General features: G+C 40.0%; 1 protein-coding gene across 2 annotated transcripts in view; it reads right to left on the bottom strand.

The window, feature by feature from the left end:
• The window catches only part of rffl (ring finger and FYVE-like domain containing E3 ubiquitin protein ligase), a 48,386-nt gene that overhangs the window by 23,112 nt on the left and 1,918 nt on the right, over window positions 1–23,356 (bottom strand). The window contains exon 2 of one of the 2 annotated variants that reach the window (XM_073053814.1): window positions 12,300–12,341. The exons of the other annotated variant lie outside the window; for it this stretch is intronic. The gene's annotated coding sequence lies outside the window, so the exon portion shown is untranslated. The remainder of the gene's footprint in view (window positions 1–12,299; window positions 12,342–23,356) is intronic. 2 annotated transcript variants of the gene reach the window in all.

Raw genomic sequence — 23,356 nt, forward strand, 5'->3', positions numbered from 1 at the left:
TCTAACTCTCTCTTGAAAGCATCCAGAGACTTGGCCTCTACTGCCTTCTGGGGCAGAGCATTCCACATATCCACCACTCTCTGGGTGAAAAAGTTTTTCTGCATCTCTGTTCTAAATGGCCTACCCCTTATTCTTAAACTGTGGCCTCTAGTTCTGGACTCACCCATCATCGGGAACATGCTTCCTGCCTCCAGTGTGTCCAATCCCTTAATAATCTTATATGTTTCAATCAGATCCCCTCTCATCCTTCTAAATTCCAGTGTATACAAGCCTAGTCGCTCCAATCTTTCAACATATGACAGTCCCGCCATTCCGGGATTTAACCTTGTGAACCTACGCTGCACTCCCTCAATAGCAAGAATGTCCTTCCTCAAATTTGGAGACCAAAACTGCACACAATACTCTAGGTGGGGTCTCACCAGGGCCCTGTACAGCTGCAGAAGGACCTCTTTACTCCTATACTCAATTCCTCTTGTTATAAAAGCCAGCATGCCATTAGCTTTCTTCACTGCCTGCTGTACCTGCATGCTTGCTTTCATTGACTGATGTACAAGAACACCTAGATCTCGTTGTACTTCCCCTTTTCCTAACTTGACTCCATTTAGATAGTAATCTGCCTTCCTGTTCTTCTCACCAAAGTGGATAACCTCACATTTATCGACATTAAACTGCATCTGCCATACATTTGCCCACTCACCCAACCTGTCCAAGTCACCCTGCATTCTGACTGTTATCTGACTGTTATGTTGTTGAGGGATCTTGTTGTAATAGCAATGATAGCCAAATTTATACAGCAATAACTAAATTACAAAAGGACCTCACTTGGTGTAAAGTGCTTTTGGATGTCTTGAAAATATGTGAAGAGGATTATATTAAAAAAAGACGTCTGTGTTTGATGAAAACTAAAATCAAGCCTGAATATGATCTGTGCTCTTCAAACCACAGTAGAACGTTGTTGCATTGGTCATCAAGTGCTGTTTGACCACACTGTTAACGACAGTTCTCATGATGGGTTGGCAATTCACTAAACTGAAGTATTGATCTGGAAAGGCAAACCTGAATAATTTCTTATTTTGTTGAATTGTGAAAGTGTTGCTATAAAGGAACAGCTAGGCAAGCAGCATTACACATTCTGGAGTATTAGTCTTTAGTACTATGTTGAAGATGTTGTCTGGCTCCTTAACATTTGTTCTAGCCACTACACCCAGTCATTTTTTGGCAGTTAAAATCCATGCAGATCAAACATTTGGCATTTCTGATTGAAAAGGTATTCCATGGTTCTGCCTTCACTAGCAATGCTTGCAAAATCATTGGTTAAACAGGACCCTCTTAATGCTATGGCTCCAGAAACCAAAGCCAAAGTCAAATTTACTGCTGGTCTCTTTAAAGAGAGACAGTAAAATGTGATTTGAAGTCAAATGCCTCAATACATTTCCTCTGTAAACATCTTTGCTTAATTCACATTAGTCTTGCTGTTTCTGCCTCACCCATGATAGTTGTTTGTATGCAAGAAAGACACTTAGGTCAAACAAAACATGTAAACCTATGAATATTCAATCAAAAAATCAATCAAGGTGCTCACCAGATCTTAGTATAACAAAAGACTGAGAAGATATTAAATACTAAAGTTGGAACCATTTTGCATACAAAAACTAAATCCCCTTTCAGCAAACTCCACTATAAACACAAAAAGAACAGAGTCTCAGCATTCAAAGGTAGATACATAGCAATTAACCTCATGCCTTCCAAGCCATTTAGAAAACAGTTAATGTCAGAAATATGAAATAATTTTAAACATGGGATTTCAGTCTCTGAAGCTGACGTGAGAGCAGCTTTCAGGATTGGTCCGGACTACCTGGCCCAGATGGGGAATCTGGTCAAGTACTAAAGATCTGTGCCGATAACTGTTTGGAGCGTTCAGTGTGATCCTTCACCTCTCATTTCGGCAGTGAGGTACCCAACTGCTTCAAGCAGGCTTCAATTATACAGGTGCCCAAGAATGTGGTAACCTGCATCAACATCATTGTCCAGTAGTACTTACATCCACTGCGATGAAGGCCTTACAATGACGGTTGGTGATGAAAAACACCAACTCCTGCTTGTACAGGGAATTAGATCTCTGCTCCAATTTGCCTCCTGTCACAAAATGCAACATAAGGAATAGAAATACTTTTTGAGGCAGTGGATGCATGCCATGAAACAAATTCTCCACTGATAATGTTCTGATTAAAAGCAGCAACGTAATAGGATTTTTTTAAATCAAGGGAATACTATAAACACAACAATGGGAGAACTTGGTGCAATTCAAATGAAAGACTGAAATTAAGGATCACCTTACTGAAGAGACTGATGATACTCTCATAATTAGATTCAATTGCTTCTACCCCCCAAAGATCTAAGTTTTTTCCTCATGTCCATTAACTTAAGGTCCATGGTTCAACTGCCACAATGAGGCCACATTCACATTGGAGGACCACATCATATTCCATCTGGGTGGCCTCCAACCTGATGGAATGAACATCGATTTCACTAATATCCAGTAATTTACCCTTCTCTCTTTTTCCATTCTGGCTCCTCTTTTTTCCCCTTCTTTTTTCCTCACTTGCTACCACATTCCTCTGGTGTCCCTTCTCCTTTCCTTCTTCTATGGTTCATTATCCCGTCCTTTCAGATTCCATCTTCTGCAGCCTTTTACCTCTTCTACCTTTCGCTACCCAGATGTGAGGTGAGATGACGCCAGAATTGAAGTCCTGATACCCTGAGCTGTAATGGCGTTGTGCTAGCTGCTACGCTACTGTGGCTGGCTGAATAGATATTTGCCTTAATGAGTAGCTATATTTAATAAAGAGGCCACTGACTGCATTGCCAAGTCAGCGTGGCATGAAACCGAGACAGCTAGTTGCAACTGGTGGTGGTCCCATGTTCCTATTCTTCTAACCTGCAGAACTTACGAGAGTGGTGTTTTTCCTAGAAGCTCCGTCAAGTTTCCAAAGTGTAATTTTACTATGGAATACTTTATAGAGGTGAAGTAACATTGATTGAAGAAGCGAATGATTGAAGAAGTGGTGAGGTAACAATTTAGCCACCTACTTTGCCCTGGATGGTGCTGTTCAATCGATGCACCATAGAAAGCTTTGCTCAAGACCCATGACCCAACCCAGAAGAAGTGCAATGCAGATTAAGTAGAATTTGGAGTTGGAGGGACTGTCCTATGAGGGGAAGATTGAGAATTCTGGGGTCAACTTCTGGATCACCAAGGGAATGGCAGCATAGGAAACAGTCTCTCAACAAAAAAGAATGTAAACTGCCCCAAAGTTGAAATTAGACAAATATTTAGTATTGTATCAATAAAAGGGGCAAGAATAATGTCTAAGTACAAGAATAAAAGGTCCGCTCAGAAGGCTGATAAATAAAACAAGATGCAGCAAGATGAGGGGCTGAGCTTCTCCACGGCTAGCCAGGACAGAGATCACAAGGAAGAATCGGTGAACCTGACTTTGATTCTCAGAGAGATTTGTGATTTCCGACAAGATAACATCGAACAGCTGGAAGATATTAAAGGAGAAATAGCAAAAACTAATTTGAGGTTAGATGAAGCCAAAGCAAGGATTGTAGGGACTGAGAGGCTGCAAAACACAGAGGAAGTGATTGCAGAAATGTTAAAGTTACAAGAGCAGCTCCAGTGGAAGCTAACGGACCAAGGAGGAAAAATGTGAGGATCTATGGAGTTCCTGAAGGAGCTGAAGGTAAACCGGGATTGGTGATTCCCTTCGTGGAGAAGCTGCTTAGAGAGAACCTTGATATACCAGAAGCAAAAGAACTACAGCTACAAAGGGCCCACCGTGCATTATCACCACAGCCTCCAGCAGACGCCCAGCCCAGATCGATTCTAGACAGATTTCTCAGCTACAGAACGAAGGATGAAGTGCTTAATCTGGCATTGTAAAAGGAAGGCTTTATGTGGAGCAACTGTAAAATCAGCTTTGACCACAATTACGCAACGGAGATCCTTGCCATACGGAAGGAATATGTGGAAGCACGGAGGGTCCTGAAGGAAAACAACATCAGATTCCAGACCCTGTATCCAGCTCGGCTAAGAGTCTTTTACGACAAAGGGACAAAAACCTACGCTACAGTGGAGGAGGCAACGTTGGACCTGGTGGACCAGGGACTACCCATAAAAGTTATCAACCGACCGGAGTCGCTACCAGAGAGGATTCGGCGGAAGTAATGGCAGCCAGTATGACGAGGACACTCCACTCGAACCAGAGTGTCAAGCTACAAGGAAAAGCGTCTGAATATTTGCAGCAAATGTACAGAGAGTATACATTAATTAAGAGAAATGACTGAAAAGAGTAAATTGGATTTAAAGGTAAAATTAAAGCTGGTAACTGAAAATAAACTAGATGGAATGACTTGAATGATAGCAATATGGTCGAGACATAAAACGAGAGAATTCTCTGACTGTTCACGCTGCAGAGGGCTCGCTAACACAGGCTGAAGATAGAGGTTATACCTCTGAACTGAGGCAGGTCGGTGCTCAGTCTCACTGTTGGAAGTTGGGGAAAATTTTCAAATGTTCTACGTTCAAAAATGCCTAGGGTTCGGTTTTGTGTTTTGGTACACTGTTGGGAAGGGATTGCTTACTGTTCGCTTAGAAAAAGAGAGTATTTTCTACTAGAGAAAAATGCAAATTGAACCGGTAAAAATAATTTCCTATAATGTTAATGGGGTTTTGAATCCAATTAAGAGAAGTAAGATTATTTCTAAATTGAAAAGAGAGAGCACAAATAACTTTCCTTCAGGAAATGCACATGAGCCAATCCGAACATGCAAAATTAAAAAGAATGGGCTTTAAGCATGTATTTTATTCATCATATAACTTGAGCCACAAAAGAGTAGCAGCTACTTTAATATCAAGTGCTCTTAACTATGAACATATTTCAGAGACAAAAGACAAGGATGGATGATTTATAAAGATTACAGGAAAAATAGAAGGTACTGAAATAACATTGCTGAATGTTTATGCTCCACCAGGTACTGAATGGTCATTCCATAGACACATTTTTGACCTAATGGCCAGCTCTCAAGGGGTAGTAATTTGCAGAGGAGATTTTAATATTAGGTTAAACCCTGTACTAGATTCTTCAGGAACAGTTATTCAGAATAAACCTCTGACTAGGGAAGTGAAATTATTGATGGAGGAGTTGGAAATAATAGATACACCCCACTAGTAAAGACTAAACACATTACTCTTTCCCACATTCAGCTTATTCAAGGATAGACTATTTTTTTTATATTTAATATAGATAGATTCAGGATAAAAGAGTGTAACATTGCAACAATTGTTCTGTCAGACCATAGCCCAGTCTCTATGTCTCTAATTCTGGAATGGAAAATGAGGAAAACACTATGGAGGTTAATTTCACATATACTTAATAACCCAAAAGTAATGGAGAGATTAAGGGGAGAAATTAAAGAATACCTAGACCTTAATGACATGGGAGAAACATCACCAGTGATCTCATGGGATACATTGAAAGCCGTACTGAGAGGAAAAATTATTTCCATTACTACTCACATGAAAAAATTCAAAGCACAAAAATTAGCAGACCTGCAAGGAAAATTAAAGCAACTTCCAGTTGTAGATAGCAACAAAATAAATTCTAATTTAAAGCAGGAAATTAAAAAATAGCAAAGTGATATTGATGAAATTTATACATTGGAAACTCAAAGAAATTTTCTTTACCTGAGACAAAAGAATTATGAAATAGGAGGTAAATCAGCTAGATTATTAGCATATAAGTTACGTAAACATCAAGCAGACAATACAATTAATAAAGAATCCAAAAACAAAGCTTGTTGAGACTACAATAGGGAAAATTCAACAGGGTTTTGAAACATATTATCGAGAGCTGTACTCTCAACCCCGGGCCTCCAATGAGTCCCATACAGACACTTTACTGAATTCTTTGGAATTACCCAAACTCACAGATTTACAAAATGAATGCCTATTAGAACCGGTAACTGCCAAAGACCTGAACGTGGCCATCTCTAGATTAAAGGCGGGAAAGTCACCAGGCTCTGATGGGTTTACCGCAGAGTAGTACAAATTGCTGAAGTCACAGTTAGCTCCATTATTACTTAACACCTTTAATTAAATCTTACAGAGAGGAGAAATTCCACCTTCCTGGAGAGAGGCAATTATCTCAGTTATTCCTAAAGAGGGCAAAGATAAACTAGAATGCGGTAATTATCGGCCAGTCAGTGTCCTTAATTTGGACTACAAATTATTTACATCTATATTAGATCGTAGACTGGAAAAGCTTCTATCTGGCCTCATTCACTTAGACCAGACTGGATTCATCCAGCAAAGACAAACTCAGAGCAACATAAGAACTTTACACATACTAGAACAGGTTACTAAAAATGGGACAGAGACAATGGTAGTGGGATTAGACGCCGAGAAAGCTTTTGATTCAGTTAGATGGGTATTCCTATAAAAAGTGTTAGGAAGATTCGGCTTTCAAGAAAAGTTTATTGAAGTAATCCAGACTTTATATGACAGTCCTACAGCTTGAATGAAGATAAATGGGGACCTCTCTGACTCTTTTATTTTAGAGAGAGGATCTAGACAGGGATGCCCAATCTCCCCTCTCCTCTTTGCGCTATACATTGAACCTCTTGCCCAATTAATAAGACAGAGCAAAATTGTAAAAGGTATTAAGGTGGCAGAGATTGAACAGAAAGTAGCGCTATTTGCAGATGATGTCTTAGTTTATTTGAGTGAACCAGAAAAATCATTCATAGGATTGTTTACACTGTTGGATGTGTTCGGGAAAATATCAGGTTATTAAATTAATGTAAAGAAAATGCAGGTTATGTCCCTAAATTATACAGCATCCAAAAAACTGCAAAATACTTATTATCTTAAGTTGGAAGTTAAATCATTAAAATATTTAGGAATAACCCTGCCAAAAGATCTTTCAACATTGTCACAGGTAAATTATGGGCCATTAGCTTCAGAGATAAAAGCAGACATACATAGATGGAACCTTATCCCCTTTTTAAGTTTAAATTCAAGGACAAATAATAAAAATGAATATTCTCCCTCGGTTATTTTACTTTTTCTGGACTTTACCTGTGGAGGTAAACGAAAATCAATTTCAGGAATGGGACAAATAGATTTCCCCACTTTACCTGGCAAGGAAAGAAACCTAGAATCCGATTTAACACCTTACAGTTAGGAAAGGAAGGAGGAGGTATGGCACTTCCTTGCTTGAGAAATTATTTTTATACTTCGCGGATAACCCCTCTGTTATATTGGTGTAATGGGGAATACAAGGCTAGATGGAAGGAAATAGAATTTGGATTGATTGACAGTTTTCCTCTACAGGCCTCAATTGCGGACATAGGATTGATAGCCCAATTGGAAAAGATTAAAGACAGCTGGATAAATCTCACATTAAAAGTATGGCAGAAGGTGGCTAACTTAAGTGGAATTTACAACTTGTTAAAACTTCTTAGATGGTGTTCATTTATATATTTTTTGGGATTGGCCTAAATTAAGTTTATATTGGAAAGGTATTCAGAGAACATTAGTTAAAGTATTTAAGATAGATACCTCTGGACTTTGTGACTCTCTATTTGGGGCATGTATTGTTTTCGGAACAGAAGATACAAAGTTGCTGCAGGCCCTTTTAGCAGCAAGTAAGAAAACAATCACCAGAAAGTGGCTAAATCCAGTATCACCTACTTTAGAAGATTGGCATGAAATTATTTTGGAAATATTTAAAAAGAAAAGATGACTGAGAATTCAAAAAGAAAAGTTTTATCAAATTTGGAATAAATGAATTGAATTTATAACCCCAATGCGAGCAGACTCTCCAAATGGTTCATACTGCTTTCCTCATCAAAATAGTAATAGTGTTAATGTAAGCTCCCTTGGTTTGAATGTTCACTGTTTTATTTCTGGAAAATGTGTAATCAACACAAGTAAAGAAAAAGATTTGGGGAAAAAAGATAAAATGAAGTAAATAAGTACACAGGAATTGGATAAGTATGTTTATAGGTGGGAGCAAACATGAACATGTTAAGATACAAACACCTACGATGGAAGTTACATAGGATTACACACATTATTTTGGACAAGAAAGAAATGGACGAGATGAGATACATGGAAATTATTTTTTAATTTTAATACTTTTTTTAAACAACTACGGTATTATTATTATTTAGTTTAATAGTGTGGAATTACAATTGCACATAAATATCTATTTAAGTGCCTAATTATTTTTTGTTTAATATCATCTGTGTGTACTTGTGAATGTATAAATATATATAGATTTATACATATATAAAAATGGAAAAGGTTTTATATGTAAAAAAAGTTTGTGTAATACTTGTGAATACCTTATCCAAATAAAAATAAAATTATAAAAAGAGAGAATTATCAGCTTCCATTCACTAGAGCCTGAAGGAAAGATGGACATGTTCTTCAAGGGACTAGTGTAGTGCCAAGACCATTTCCCCAATCAACAAGTGTGGACCCAATGGGTATTATCTCATGAATAGCATTTAACCTTGCCATTCTCAGTGGCTTTTCTTTAAAAAGTCAGTGTTAGTAATCTTTTGATTTCTTACTCAAGAGATTAAGATCAATTGGAATAAATTTAACATTAAATATATTTAGATTAAAAAATAAAAGTTCAGGAGTTGCTGAGATAAAAGATCACTCATTAATATTCTAAACAACAGAAGATTAAAATGACACATGGCTTCTTCTTGATTTATAGACTGAAGACAAATTACCAAGTCTAGTGCATAAAGGGAAAGAACTTAAATTTACATAGGAACTCCCAAATCAGGGCATTTCAAAATCTTTCATGAGTACACAGAACACTTTTAATGTGCAATAAAGGCAAACTGTCGACGCGTACAAAATCAAATCCCACAATGACTTAAGATAAATAACCAAATCTCTCCTATTGAATTAATTTGAGAAATGTTAGGCAGGACACCAGAAGAAATTGTCAGCTGCTTTTAAAATAGTGCCAAAGAAGCCTTCACTTTCATAGAAAGGGACATACTCTCTTATCTAAAAGACAGATCCTAACAGTGCATTACCAGTTTACTGTTGCAATGAAGAGTCAACATAAATTGTGAACAAATTTTATCTCTTGAACCTACAAGCTTCTAATGAGCAATACTTTAAATATTCAGAAATGTTCTCACTGTTATAGAAATACAAATATGGGCACAGGTGTTGAATGCTTTACACAAAACATCCATTATTAAGTAGTGAAGGTAATTTCCCCCCCCCCCCCCTTTAATTCCTCACTCTGGCCTCTTACCTCTTCTCCTTACCTTCCTACCTCCTCCCCCTTCCCTTTCTCCCATGATCCACTCTTGTCTGCTATCAGATTCCTCCTCCTCCAGGCTTTCACCTTTTCCACTTAGTCACTTATCACCTCCCAGCTCCTCACTTTATCTTTCCTCCCCTACCCACCTGCTTCGCTTATCACCTCGTTCAAAATTCAAGTTAAATTTATAGTGCAGTGGAGAGCATTTTCACTGGCTGCGTCATGGTCTGGTATGGAAACACCAATGCTTTGAAAGGATAAGGCCCTCCCAAACATTGAGCACATCAACATGAATCGCTATCATAGGAAAGCAGTATCAATCATCAGAGATTTCCACCATCCAGGTCATGCTCTCTTCACTGTTGCCATTAGGTAGGTGCAAGAGCCCCAGGACTTGCACCACAAGATTCAAGAACAGTTTCTATCCCTCAGCCATCAGGTTCTTGAATAAAAAGGGATAACTACACTCACTTGCCCCATCATTGAAATGTTCCTACAACCAATGATCTCACTTTAAGGACTCCATCTCATTATTTCATATTCTTGTTATGTACTGGATTGGCACAGTTTGCTGTCTTCTGCACTCTGGTTGATCTTTCAGTGATCCTGTTTAGGTACTATTCTGAAGATTGCTGAGTATGCCACAAGAAAATGAATCCCAGTGTTGCATGTGGTGACATATCTGTACTTTGATAATGAAATTTACTTTGAACTTGGTCACCATATACAACTCTGAGATTCGTTTTCTTGCAGGCAAACTCAATAAATCTAATAACCAGAATAGAATCAATGAAAGACTGCACCAACAGGGCGGACATCCAGAGTGCAAAAGACAGCAAAGTGTCTTTTATAATAAGAAGAAATAAATGAGGAATAAATATCAAGAACATGAGATGAAGAGTACTTGAAAGTGAGTCCACAGATTGTGGGAACAATACAGTGATCAGGCAAGTGAAGTTGAGTAAAGTTATTCCCTTTGGTTCATGAGCCTAATGGTTGAGAGGTAATAACTGTTCCTGAACCTGGTGGTGTGAGTCCTGAGACTGATGGTTCACCCAGAGCTCCTGGTTCAAGATTCAAAATTCATTTATTATCAAAGAATATATAAATTCTGCAACCTTAATATTTGCTTGCTCACAGGTAGCCAAAGCAAGAAACCCCCAAAAAAAACAAATTAAATGAAAAAAAATTTAAAAATCACACGACGTATGTCAGAAAGAAAAAATGAATAAAAATCATGCAAACAATTGAAGCAAGTAACAACAGCATATCGATCAAAAATTGAGTGCTCAGATCCAAACCTTGGAGCAGCCCAGAGTGGGCCCAAAGCCTCGCTTATCAGTTCATCATAACAGGCATGGAGCATAGTAGCTGGGGGCAGTCTTCATAGCATCAGCACCATAGAGGGAGGAGTGAGCATCACAGAAAACGAGTGAAATCGGAGTGAAGACTGAATGATTTATGTAGACACACTTATCTTCCACTGTTTTTAAAACAAGTCCTTGACACTGTGGTGAATTCATTCAGATCTACAAATGAGTCCTGGAACACGGCCCAGTCCACCAACCTGAAGCAATCCCAGAGCTGCTCCTCTGCCTCCTGCTCTTTAGCCTATTGCTGTATGCAGGTAGGACAGCCAAGTGATCAGATTTCCCGAAATTTGCTCTGGGCATGGAACAGTAGGCATTCCTTCTTACTATAGTTGTCTAGTGTGTTAGTGTTTCTATTGTGTTCATAGTAATTGGACAGGGATTTCTCAAAACAAGCTTGACCAAAATCCCCAACTATGAGATAAAATGGGTTGAGGTGGACTATTTCTTGTTTGTTGATGGCATCATTCAGTATCTCAAGTGCTTGATTAATGTTGGCTATTGGTGGTATGTAAACTGCAGTCAGGTTCATGGAGGAGAACCCTCTTGGTAAACAGAACAGTCAGCATTTAATCATAAGGTGCTCAACATCGGGGTAACATGAGTACGACAAAGCTGCCATATTGGAGCACCACAGAGAGTTTACCATGAAATACACACCTCCACTTTCTGCCTTTTCTGAATCAGTAGTTTGATACATTCTATGTATCAAGAAACCTTCGGGTCTGATTGCCGAATCTAGTATACTCTCATAAACCATGTCTTGGTGAAACGCAGAACACAACAATTCCTTATCCTTTGTGATACAGCACCCTTGCCTTCTCCAGCGACTGTAAATTTGTTAAGTTGATGGGTAGAGGGGGCCTATGTCTGCGCATTTCAGTCTGTCTTGGTGCCCCCTCCACCACCTGGCCTTGCTTCCGGTGATGAATCTTTGTCCGCTTAAAAGTTTCTGCTGACCTTCAGAAGATTGTGAAATTTGCAGTTCATTGTTTGCTGTTTAAAGGGAAATTACATGCTGCAGATAGAAGTCAGAATAATTCAAAAGTATGTTTTGAAGTTTTGTACATAGCCTGCAGAACATTGTCATAGTGTGCCAGAGCCATCTTGCATTTAGCTTGTTCTCCTTAGCCTCCTCACACCTTCTTATTCTGGCATCTGCCCCCTTCTTTTTAAGTCTTGATAAATGGTCTAGGCCTAAAAGATCAATTATTTATTCATTTTCTAAAATGATGCCTGACCTGAGTTCCTCCAACATTTTATGTGTGCTGCTTTTCGACTTCCAGCATCTGCAGGATCTTGTGTATTCATTTAACCACCATAAAAAGAAACTCTAAACTTATATGAATGCCCTCAGTTACTTAGCTATATATTAGCTGCCTTCATAAGACTCAAGTTCTCTGGAATTCAAGAGATATTAGTCTGACAACTTGGTCAACAGAACACTCAAGATGTACACAGAATTATCTGCTTAATGACACTGAATGAAGGTCACAGTTGTCACATTTACCTGATTCAACAATTACATCTATTTTTGTGAGGCTCAGAGTGAACAGCACGTACTCACCTGAATTGGCAGCAGTCTTCACCTGACCTTTGGAATAGTGATCTGTAATTATACACCACAATACTACTTAATGGAAAAATAGTATTACCACCCATTTCAACTTATCTAGATATTGGCATTCTTACAACTCAGCCTTTTCCAATGAACACCGGTGGAAACTATCTAAAATTAATGGAGGTGTATTTTCAAATGAATCAATAAAGTTTTGTTTTTAAATCTACACAAGCACCACCACCTGAAAAAATGTTTAGACCAAGGATACTTATCAGTCAGCACTGAGTCAACTCTTTACTAAGATGCCTATAAAATGAATTTGAACTGCAATAAATAACAAAGCTCTTGGAGGACTGTGGAACTTCTAAATGAAGAATCCAAGGATCGGCGAAGTCTCAGAGCACAGGGAAAACAGATTATGTATTTATGCTCTGAAAAAGGATTCAGGACAGGAGTTTGCATGGCCAGTGGGATTGAAGAGGTAGTTTCAATGCATTAGAAAGGAAAATGTTTAATAGTGTTAGGGGTTGCTGAAATCTAGGAACATGCGTAACAGTTGATTGAGAATAGGGGGTAATAAAAGAAAACTTTCAAATAGTCATTGTTCCTTTCCAAGCTATCATCTTCTGACTACATTTAATGTTTCCATCCTCTGTTCCAATCAGACTGCAGCCTTTTGCTTATAGTGTAAAGTCTAAAGACTCATTTTCTACTTAGTCTTAAAATGGACAAACTATCAACAGTAGGTCAAGTAATTTTCAAAACTGGCTCATCTGGTGCAAAATTAATGAATTAACTCATCCACACAAGTTAATATTCAAATAACAAAATATTTAAATATGTAAAATACTGCTAAAAAATTAACATACTGAACAATAAAACTCAAAATAAAATTCATAGTTATTTTTCTTTAATATAATCACCAGAAAGCATATATGGGCATTTAATCATTTGGACAAACTGCAACAGGAATGTTGCTCAAGACTGATAATATTGACAGTTTCAATGTTAAGGAAATTCTTGAAAAAAAACGATAACACTGAATTTATATGTTATTGAAAAGGCACTGGCTAAAAATGAAGACCACAGGGTGCAAGGAGAAAGGAGTTTAATATTAAACAAACATAACCAAGGTCTTCACTAAACTGGCTTTGTATTAGTAATTGAAAAAACAAAGGGCCAACACAGGGAACTGTACAACATGGACTTAGTATGGGATATCTGTGGGCAAAGACACAGCTACTAAGAACAAAAGGTGGAAGTGCATTAACAGTTGGAGGAGCAGGAGATTTGAGGTGTAGTTTCAGCTAGAGGTCAGAGACTTTCACATGTAATAGAAATTTTCAACAAATAGCAAGAATTGACATAGAATCATCATATTTATCGTAACGGAATTAGTCGTCCCATATCATACATGCATTTACTACGAAAATACACCATTATAAAGTCATTCAACAAATTGTTTTTAAATTTCCATGGGCTGCAATAGCATCTTGTTGGTTAAAAGTGAGCTGATTTCAAAGATGGGGAAACAAATCGGAGCACACATTGTCTCTCAGGGGAACTTCTACCCTTCCTATTTTGCCCACAAGACTCCTTCCACCAATATTCTATCCTCCGGTTTCAATAGTATTTTTGCTATTGTACTTATTACTTTACATGTAACCTTTTGGAGATGATATGTCATTTAAAACTTTGACAAACCCCTCTATGGATGCACAGTGAAGGGTATCCTGACTCATATATTACAGCCTTTTATGGAAACACCAATGTCCAAAAATGGAAAAACCAACAAAAAGTGGCGGATACAGCCCAGTCCATCACAGGAATCACCCTCCCCACCAGTGAGCACATTGACAGGAAGCAACGCCACAAGAAAGCAGGATCCATCATCAAGGACCCCCACTATCCACACCATGCTCTCGTTTCATCTGCTGCCATCAGGAAGTATAGAAGCCTCATGTCCCATACCACCAGTTTCAGGGACAACTATTACTCTTCAATCATCAGGCTGCTGAACATAGAAACACACAAACATAGAAAACCTACAACACAATACAGGCCCTTCGGCCCACAAAGCTGTGCCGAACATGTCCTTACCTTAGAAATTACCGAGGGTCACCAATAGCCCTCTATTTTTCTGAGCTCCATGTACCTGTCCAGGAGTCTCTTAAAAGACCCTATTGTATCCGCCTCCACCACTGTCACCAGCAGTCCATTCCATGCACTCACCACTCTCTGCAGAAAAAACTTACCCAACATCTGCTCTGTACTTACTTCTAAGCACCTTAAAACTCTGTCCTCTGGTGCTAGCCGTTTAAGCCCTGGGAGAAAGCCTCTGACTAAACACATGATCAATGCCTCTCATCATCTTATACACCTCTATCAGATCACCTCTCATCCTCTGTCGCTGCTAGGAAAAAAGGCCAAGTTCACTTAATCTATTCTCATAACGCATGCTCCCCAATTCAGGCAACACCCTGGTAAATCTCCTCTGCACCCTTTCTATGGCTTCCACATCCTTCCTATAGTGAGGTGACCAGAACTGAGCACAGTACAAAGGGGTCAGTGGGGTCTGACGAGGGTCTGATATAGCTGCAACATTACTTCTCGTCTCCTAAACTCAATCCCACGATTGATTGCCAATGCACCGAATGCTTTCTTAACCACAGAGTCAATCTGCGCTGCAGCTTTGAGTGTCCTATGGACTTGGACCCCAAGATCCCTCAGATCCTCCACACTGCCAAGTCTTACCATTAATACTATATTCTGCCATCATATTTGACCAACCAAAATGAACAACCTCACACTTATCTGGGTTGAACTCCATTTGCCACTTCTCAGCCCAGTTTTGCATTCTATCAATATCCCACTGTAACCTCTGACAGCCCTCCACATTATCCACAACACAACCAACCTTTGTGTCATCAACAAATTTACTAACCCATCCCTCCACTTCTTCATCCAGTTCATTTATAAAAATCACAAAGAGCAGGATTCCCAGAACAGATCCCTGAGGCACACTACCAGTGACCGACCTCAATGCAAAATATGACCCATCTACAACCACTCTTTGCCTTCTGTGGGCAAGCCAGTTCTGGATCCACAAAGCAATATTCCCTTAGATCCCATGCCCCTTACTTTCTCAATAAGCCTTGTATGGAGTACCTTGTCAAATGCCTTGCAGAAATTCATATACACTACATCTACTGCTCTACCTTCAATGTGTTTAGTCACATCCTCAAAAAATTCCATCAGGCTCATAAGGCATGATCTGCCTTTCACAAAGCCATGCTGACTATTCCTAATCATATTATGCCTCTCCAAATGTTCATAAATCCTGCCTCTCAGGATCTTCTCCATCAACTTACCAATCATTGAAGAAAGACCAGTCTATAATTTCCTGGGTTATCTCTACTCCCTTTCTTAAATAAAGAAACAATATCGGCAACCCTCCAATCATCTGGAACTTTTTTCAACCCATTGATGATGCAAAGATCATCGCCAGAGGCTCAGCAATCTCCTCCCTCGCCTCCCACTGTAAGTCATCTCTACAATTGCCAAGATCCTTTCCTGTAGTGAATACTGAAGCAAAACACTCATTAAGTACCTCTGCTGTATCCTCCAGTTCTATATATACTTTTGCACTGTCACACTTAATTGGTCCTATTCTCTCACATCTTATCCTCTTGCTCTTTACATACTTGTAGAATGCCTTGGGGTTTTCCTTAATCCTGTCTGCCAAGGCTTTCTCATGGCCCCTTCTGGCTCTCCTAATGTCTTTCTTAAGCTCCATCCTGCTAGCCTTATAATCTTCTAGGTCTCTATCGTTACCTAGTTTCTTGAACCTTTCGTAAGCTCTTCTTGTCTTCTTTATTAGAAGTACAATAGCCTTTGTACACGGTTCCTGTACCCTACCATCCTTTCTGTCTCATTAGAACGTACCTATGCAGAACTCCACACAAATATCCCCTGAACATTTGCCACATCTCTTCTGTACATTTCCCTGAGAACATCTGTTCCCAATTTATGCTTCCAAGTTCCTGCCTTATATTCCCTCTTACTCCAACTAAACGCTTTCCTAACTTCTTTGTTCCTATCCCTTTCCATTGCTATGGTAAAGGAGATAGAATTGTGATCACTATCTCCAAAATGCTCTCCCACTGAGAGATCTGATACCTGACCAAGTTCATTTCCCAATACCAGATCAAATACAGGCATCTCCTCTTCTAGGCTTATCTACATATTGTGTCAAGAAACCTTCTTGAACACATCAGACTCCACCCCATCTAAACCCCTCACTCTAGGGACATGCCAATTGATATTTGGGAAATTAAAATCTCCCACCATAACAACCCTGTTATTATTACACCTTTCCAGAATTTGCCTCCCTATCTGCTCCTCGATGTCCTGTCACTACTGGGTGGTCTATAAAAAGCACCCAGTAGGGTTATTGACCCCTTCCTGTTCCTAACTTCCACCCTCTGTAGACAATTCTTCCGGGCATTCCTCCTTTTCTGCAGCCGTGACACTATCTCTGATCAACAGTGCCATGCCCCCACCTCTTGCCTCCCCACCTGTCCTTTCTGAAACATCTAAGGCTGGGCACTCGAAGTAACCATTCCTGCCCGAGCCATCCAAGTCACAATATCCTAGCTCCAAGTACTGATCCACGCTCTAAAATTCCTTGCAAATCTCAAACCATCAGTCCACAGATAACTTCACTCCCCACAATACTGAACTGATCACTGAACGCAATATATAGACTCAATTTCAATGACTCTACAACTCATGTTCTCACTATTATTTAATATTTGAACATTTCATCTCCTTTTGCACCTTGGCTGCTTGTCTTTGTGGGTATTTTTTCGTTAAATATATTGCATATCTTTATTCTATTGTGAATGCCTGCAAGAAAATTAATCTCAGGTGCCATGTAGGTACTTCGATAATAAATTTACTTTGAACTTTTAAGCATGAATTAAATCACTGAGCACTGTAACTATCTAACGACCTACCTCTGGGGTCATTTTGGTAGCAGTTTACATTCCACCTCAGGCCAATGTCAAGCAGGCTTTAAATGATCTAAGCAATGGGATTAACGTGCACGAATCAGCATACTCTAATACCTTCACCATCATTTTGGGATATTTTAACCAGGCCAGTCTGAAAAAAATCACTAAGCAACTACCATCAATAGACTACTTGCAATACCAGAGGAAACAACACACTGGACCATTGCTACACCACCATCAAGAATGCCTACTGTGCTATTCCACGCCCTCACTTCAGGAAGTCTGATCACCTAGCTGTACTTCTACTCCCTGAGTATAGGCAGAGACTGAAGACTGCAGCACCAGTAGTGAGGACCAAGAAGGTTTGGAAAAGGGAAGCACAGGAGCGCCTACAGGACTGCTCTGAATCAGTGGGCTGGACTGTATTCAGGGATTCATCTTCAAATCTGGATGAGTATTCTGTACTTGTTACCATCTTCATTAAAACCTGTGTGGATGAGTGTGCGCCCATAAAGACTTACTGTACATTCCCAAACCAAAAGCTGTGGATGAACCAGGAGCTATGTCATCTGCTGAAGGCTAGATCTCTGGCATTCAAGTCTGGCGACTCAGGTCCATACCAGAAAACCAGGTATGATTTGCAGAGGGCTATTTCAAGGGTGAACAAACAATTTGGAACGAGGTTGGAGGTGACATTGGATGCATGGCAACTGTGGCAGGCCCTGCAAGACATTACTTCCTGCAATGTGAAACCCAATAGCATGAATGGCAGCGATGCTTCTCTACCAGATGAACTCAACACCTTCTATGCCCACTTTGAAAGGGAGAACAAACTACAGCTGTGAAGATCCCTGCTGCATTTCATGACCCTGTGATCTGAGTCTCAGAGGCCGATGTTAGGCTGTCTTTAAAGAGAGTGAAAGCTCGCAAGGCAGAAGGTCCCAATGGAGTACCTGGTAAGGCTCTGAAAACCTATGCCAACCAACTAGCGGGAGTACTCAAGGACATTTTCAACGTCTCACTGCTATAGGTGGAAGTTCCCACTTGCTTCAAAAAGGCAACAAATATACCAGTACCTAAAAAGAATAATGTGGGGGCTGCCTTAATGACAATCACCTAGTAGCACTTACATCGACAGTGATGAAATGATTTGAGAGGCTGGTCATGATTAGATTGAACTCCTGCCTCAGAAAGGACCTGGACCCATTGCAATTTGCCTATTGCCACAATAGGTCAACGGCAGACGCAATCTCAATGGCTCTCCACATGGCTTTAGACCACCTGAACAACACAAACACCTACATCAGGATGCTGTTCATTGACTATAGCTCAGCATTTAATACCATCATTCCCACAATCCTGATTGAGAAGTTGCAGAACCTGGGCCTCTGTACCTCCCTCTGCAATTGGATCCTCGACTTCCTAACCAGAAGACCACAATCTGTGCGGATTGGTGATAACATATCCTCCTCACTGATGATCAATACTGTAGCACCTCAGGAGTAAGTGCTTATCCCACTACACTACTCTCTACATACACATGACTGTGTGGCTAGACATAGCTCAAATACCATCTATAAATTTCCTGACAATACAACCATTATTGGTTGTATCTCAGGTGGTGATGAAAGGGCATACAGGAGTGAGATATGCCAACTAGTGGAGTGGTGCTGCAGCAACAACCTGGCACTCAACATCAGTAAGATGAAAGAGCTGATTGTGGACTTCAGGAAGGGTAGGATGATGGTGGTGGACTTTAGGAGATCTAGGCCTCATATGGAGCCAGTGATCATTAATGGAGAATGTGTGGAGCAGGTTAAGACCTACAAGTATCTGGGAGTACAGTTAGACGAGAAGCTAGACTGGACTGCCAACACAGATGCCTTGTGCAGGAAGGCACAGAGTCGACTGTACTTCCTTAGAAGGTTGGCGTCATTCAATGTCTGTAGTGAGATGCTGAAGATGTTCTATAGGTCAGTTGTGGAGAGCGCCCTCTTCTTTGTGGTGGCGTGTTGGGGAGGAAGCATTAAGAAGAGGGACGCCTCACGTCTTAATAAGCTGGTAAGGAAGGCGGGCTCTGTCGTGGGCAAAGTACTAGAGAGTTTAACATCGGTAGCTGAGTGAAGGGCGCTGAGTAGGCTACGGTCAATTATGGAAAACTCTGAACATCCTCTACATAGCACCATCCAGAGACAGAGAAGCAGTTTCAGCGACAGATTACTATCGATGCAATGCTCCTCAGACAGGATGAAGAGGTCAATACTCCCCAATGCCATTAGGCTTTACAATTCTACCGCCAGGACTTAAGAACTTTTTAAAAGCTATTATTAATGCTTTTTGAGATAGTGATTTAGATGCATATCATATTTTTTACTGAGTTAAGTATTGTATGTAATTAGTTTTGCTACAACAAGTGTATGGGACATTGGAAAAAATTTGAATTTCCCCATGGGGATGAATAAAGTATCTATCTATCTATCAATCCTCAAATGGAGAGGGTGAGCAGTTTCAAGTTCCTGGGTGTTAAGACTTCTGAGGATCTAACCTGTTTCCAACGTACCGATGTAGGTATAAAGAAGACAAGACAGTGACTATATTCGGAGTTTGAAGAGATTTGGCATGTCAACAAATACTCTCAAAAACTTCTATAGTTGTACCGTGAGGAGCATTCTGACAGGCTGCATCACAGGACCGAAAGAAGCTGCAGAAAGTTGTAAATCTAGTCAGCTCCATCTTGGGTACTAGCCTACAAACTGCCCAGAACATCTTTAAGGAGCGATGTCTCAGAAAGGCAGTGTCCAATATTAAGGACCTCCAGCACCCAGGTATGCCCTTTTCTCACTGTTAAGGCACATATTCAATGATTCAGGAACAGCTTCTTCCCCTCCACCATCTGATTCCTAAATGGACATTGAATCTTTGGACACTACTTCACTTTTTTTAAAAAAATACAGTATTTCTGTTTTTGCATATTTTTAAAAATCTATTCAATATACTTATACCATATACTTATTTATTATTACTTTTTTCTCTGCTAGATTTATTGCATTCAACTGCTGCTGCTAAGTTAACAAATTTCACATCACACGTCGGAGATAATAAACCTGATTCTGACATGGGCCACCCAAAAATATCAAGCAAACATTGTTTAGTCTCCAGCTTAAATAGTAAGTCATACAAAAGAAAAAAAAATAAACAGATCTGGAATCAAATTGAGGCCATATTACTTCAAAGAGTAAAGCAAGGATAACAAGAACCCAGTCAAGATTCTTTCAGAGACAAAGAAAATAGGTTGATTGTCATCACACAAAATGCACAATTAAAGATCACAAATTAACAAGGATATTAAGGAAACAAAAATTCAGACTAATTACAGTGTACAAATTATTGCCATTAATGATAATAAAACAGATTTTAAACAGCAACTCCACATACCATCCCTTATACACAGGGTAAATTAGAAATTACCTTGCCATTCCTTTGACAAATTTGTTTTTAGTATTAGGAAGATATCTATTCTGGTTGGAAAGGCAAAATGGGAACCTGTCTTTATGCTTGCCAAGCAATATCTCATCCTGGGAGGCATAATTAAATCGATAAGACAGTAGAGTCCCTTTTAAACCTGGGGGTTCTTCGCCCTGCCTCATCCCAAGACAACAGCCCTGTTTGGCCAGTTTGGAAACCACACGGCCATTGGTTATCACTAGCAAAATCAGTTTGCCCCTTCGCTGGCCACAGCTGATCCAGACATTGTGACCCTGATTGAGGATCTTTCTCGTGGGACTGACTTTTATAATGCTATTATTGATTAGGCTAATGCTCTCTTCCTCCATTCCTATTGTTAAGTCATCCTAAGATCAGTTGCATTTACCTGGAAGGGCCTTCAGTACACCTTGACATGGTTTCCACAGGGATATGTGTGGTGGCATGGGATTTTTGTGAATGAACCCTATCCCCAAGCATTAAAGTAGCTCACTATATATATAAAAAATGTGCTATTACGGAAATCCTCGGAAGAGGTGGCTTCTGAAGCTCTTAATACTTTGATTGATCATATGTGAGGGGATGGGAAACTAACCCCGATAAAGTACGGGTCCAGCTACAACTGTTCATTTTCTGAGAATACAATGGACTAAGGACGATAGGATAATTCCAGATAAGGTCAGAAATAAAATCCAGACATAGCACCTCTATGACAAAACAAGAAGCCCAATGCTTTGCTGGCCTCTTGGGAAACAGGCGGCACCACATATCCCATTTGACTATGCCTTTTTGAGCCCTGTACGCTGTGACCAGAAAGAAATTTATTTTTATATGGGGCCCCAAGCAACAATCAGCTACTGAAGCTGCAAAGTAGGCCATCACCCCAGCATTACACATCTTGTTGTGCAGAGGGCATCTTCTTTGAACTACAAGTTTCTGTTAAAGATAATGTGACAGTTTGGAGTCTGTGGTAGAAGTATGGAGGAAGTAAAATACCTCTGGGTTTCTGGTCCTGAAAGTTTCCTGAAGCTGCCACCAGATACACTGCATTAAAGAAACAGCTTTTTGCCTGTTACTGAGCTCTAACAGAGACTAAAACACACACAGGGGATCATCTCATCCTTCTCCCAACTTGACTTTCCTATTATGAGATTGGCATTCTCTGACACACTTGCCTATAAGGTAGGGCGTGCACAACAGAGTTCAGTCGTCAACTGGAAGTAGCATAATTCTGAACACGCAAAGGCACTGGACAGAATTTGTAAAGTATGTGAACTGGTTTGACTCAGGCTATGTCACTCACACCTGAAGTTACTCCAGGCGAAGCCTCATCTGTTGTGTGGGGAATTCACTTTAATCTTGTCTTCTGCTCAGCAACAGCACTCCTTCTTCACCAATGGCTCTGGGACATGGACGAGTGGTCGTCATGTTTGAAAGGCTGCTACCATTAACCTTCTCACCCAACAAGTGCTGAAGAAGGAAGGCTCTGATTGGCCGAGTCAATATGCAGAGCCTTTAGCAGTTCATACTGCCATCATGCACAAACCGAAGCTCATATTTATACCGATTCCTGGGCTGCTGCTAACGGACTTGCTGTCCAGTTGCCCTGATGGAACTAGCAGTCCAATACCATTATGGGATGTTCTTTATGGGGAACAGAGATATGGAAAGACATTTGGAACCAATCAGTGCATGTTACTATTACAATTTACCATGTTGACACCCAATTGAAAGATGATTCACAATGTGACAATTTAACTAAATTGCAGAGAAACTCGCTTGTGATGTCTAACATGTGATGTCACATGTCTAGCATGGTGATGTCTAGCCCCCACTCTCAAATAGCGTAATTGCCACTTGCTCAGTGAGCCCATGAATTTTCTGCTCGCAGCATGTAAGGTGTTTGTACAAGTTAAACACTGTAGGCTTGTTACAAAATACTTGCTAATACTGTACTCTCTCTTGGCCTCAAGGCACTAGTGGCATGAAAACAAAAGACAAAAGTGTTCATCCTGTCTCTGCATGTCTCTTAGTGCTTATGGATTGCACCCCTGCTTGAGGGGTCTTTCACTGAGATCTTAGGACTGCACCTAGACTGAAGAATCATGATCATCTTGCCTAGAACCCAGTTGATTTCATGAGTCAAAACTTCTGGTCAAGATGGCGCCAGCGAACTATGATTCCTCAGGCAACCTCTCTCCAGACAGCAAATCTCTCCAATTATGTCACTTTTTCTACACCTTCTGCTTGTCCTTTTCTTCTTGTTTGTGTTACAGAAGCTGTTGGAGCTGGTGACATACAGATTGGAACTCCATTGAAGGATCCAGCACTCTTGTGTCTGGAGAGCTATCTCGTGGAGATCGGTGGGGGTTGTCGAAAAGGTCCGAGAATACGAGCTGGCTCATGGAAAAAACCAGAGACAGGGTACAAGGTTATGAACAAGTCCATCTTGAAGCAATAAGGAAACCTGAAAGACCAAGATAAATGCAGCGATGGTCCTTGTATGCTGACGAAAAGCTGTTTTGGATATTCTGAGATTTATGTGATCATTGGACTGTACTTTAT

The sequence above is a fragment of the Hemitrygon akajei genome, chromosome 8 (assembly GCF_048418815.1).
Source record: "Hemitrygon akajei chromosome 8, sHemAka1.3, whole genome shotgun sequence".
NCBI lineage: Eukaryota > Metazoa > Chordata > Chondrichthyes > Myliobatiformes > Dasyatidae > Hemitrygon > Hemitrygon akajei.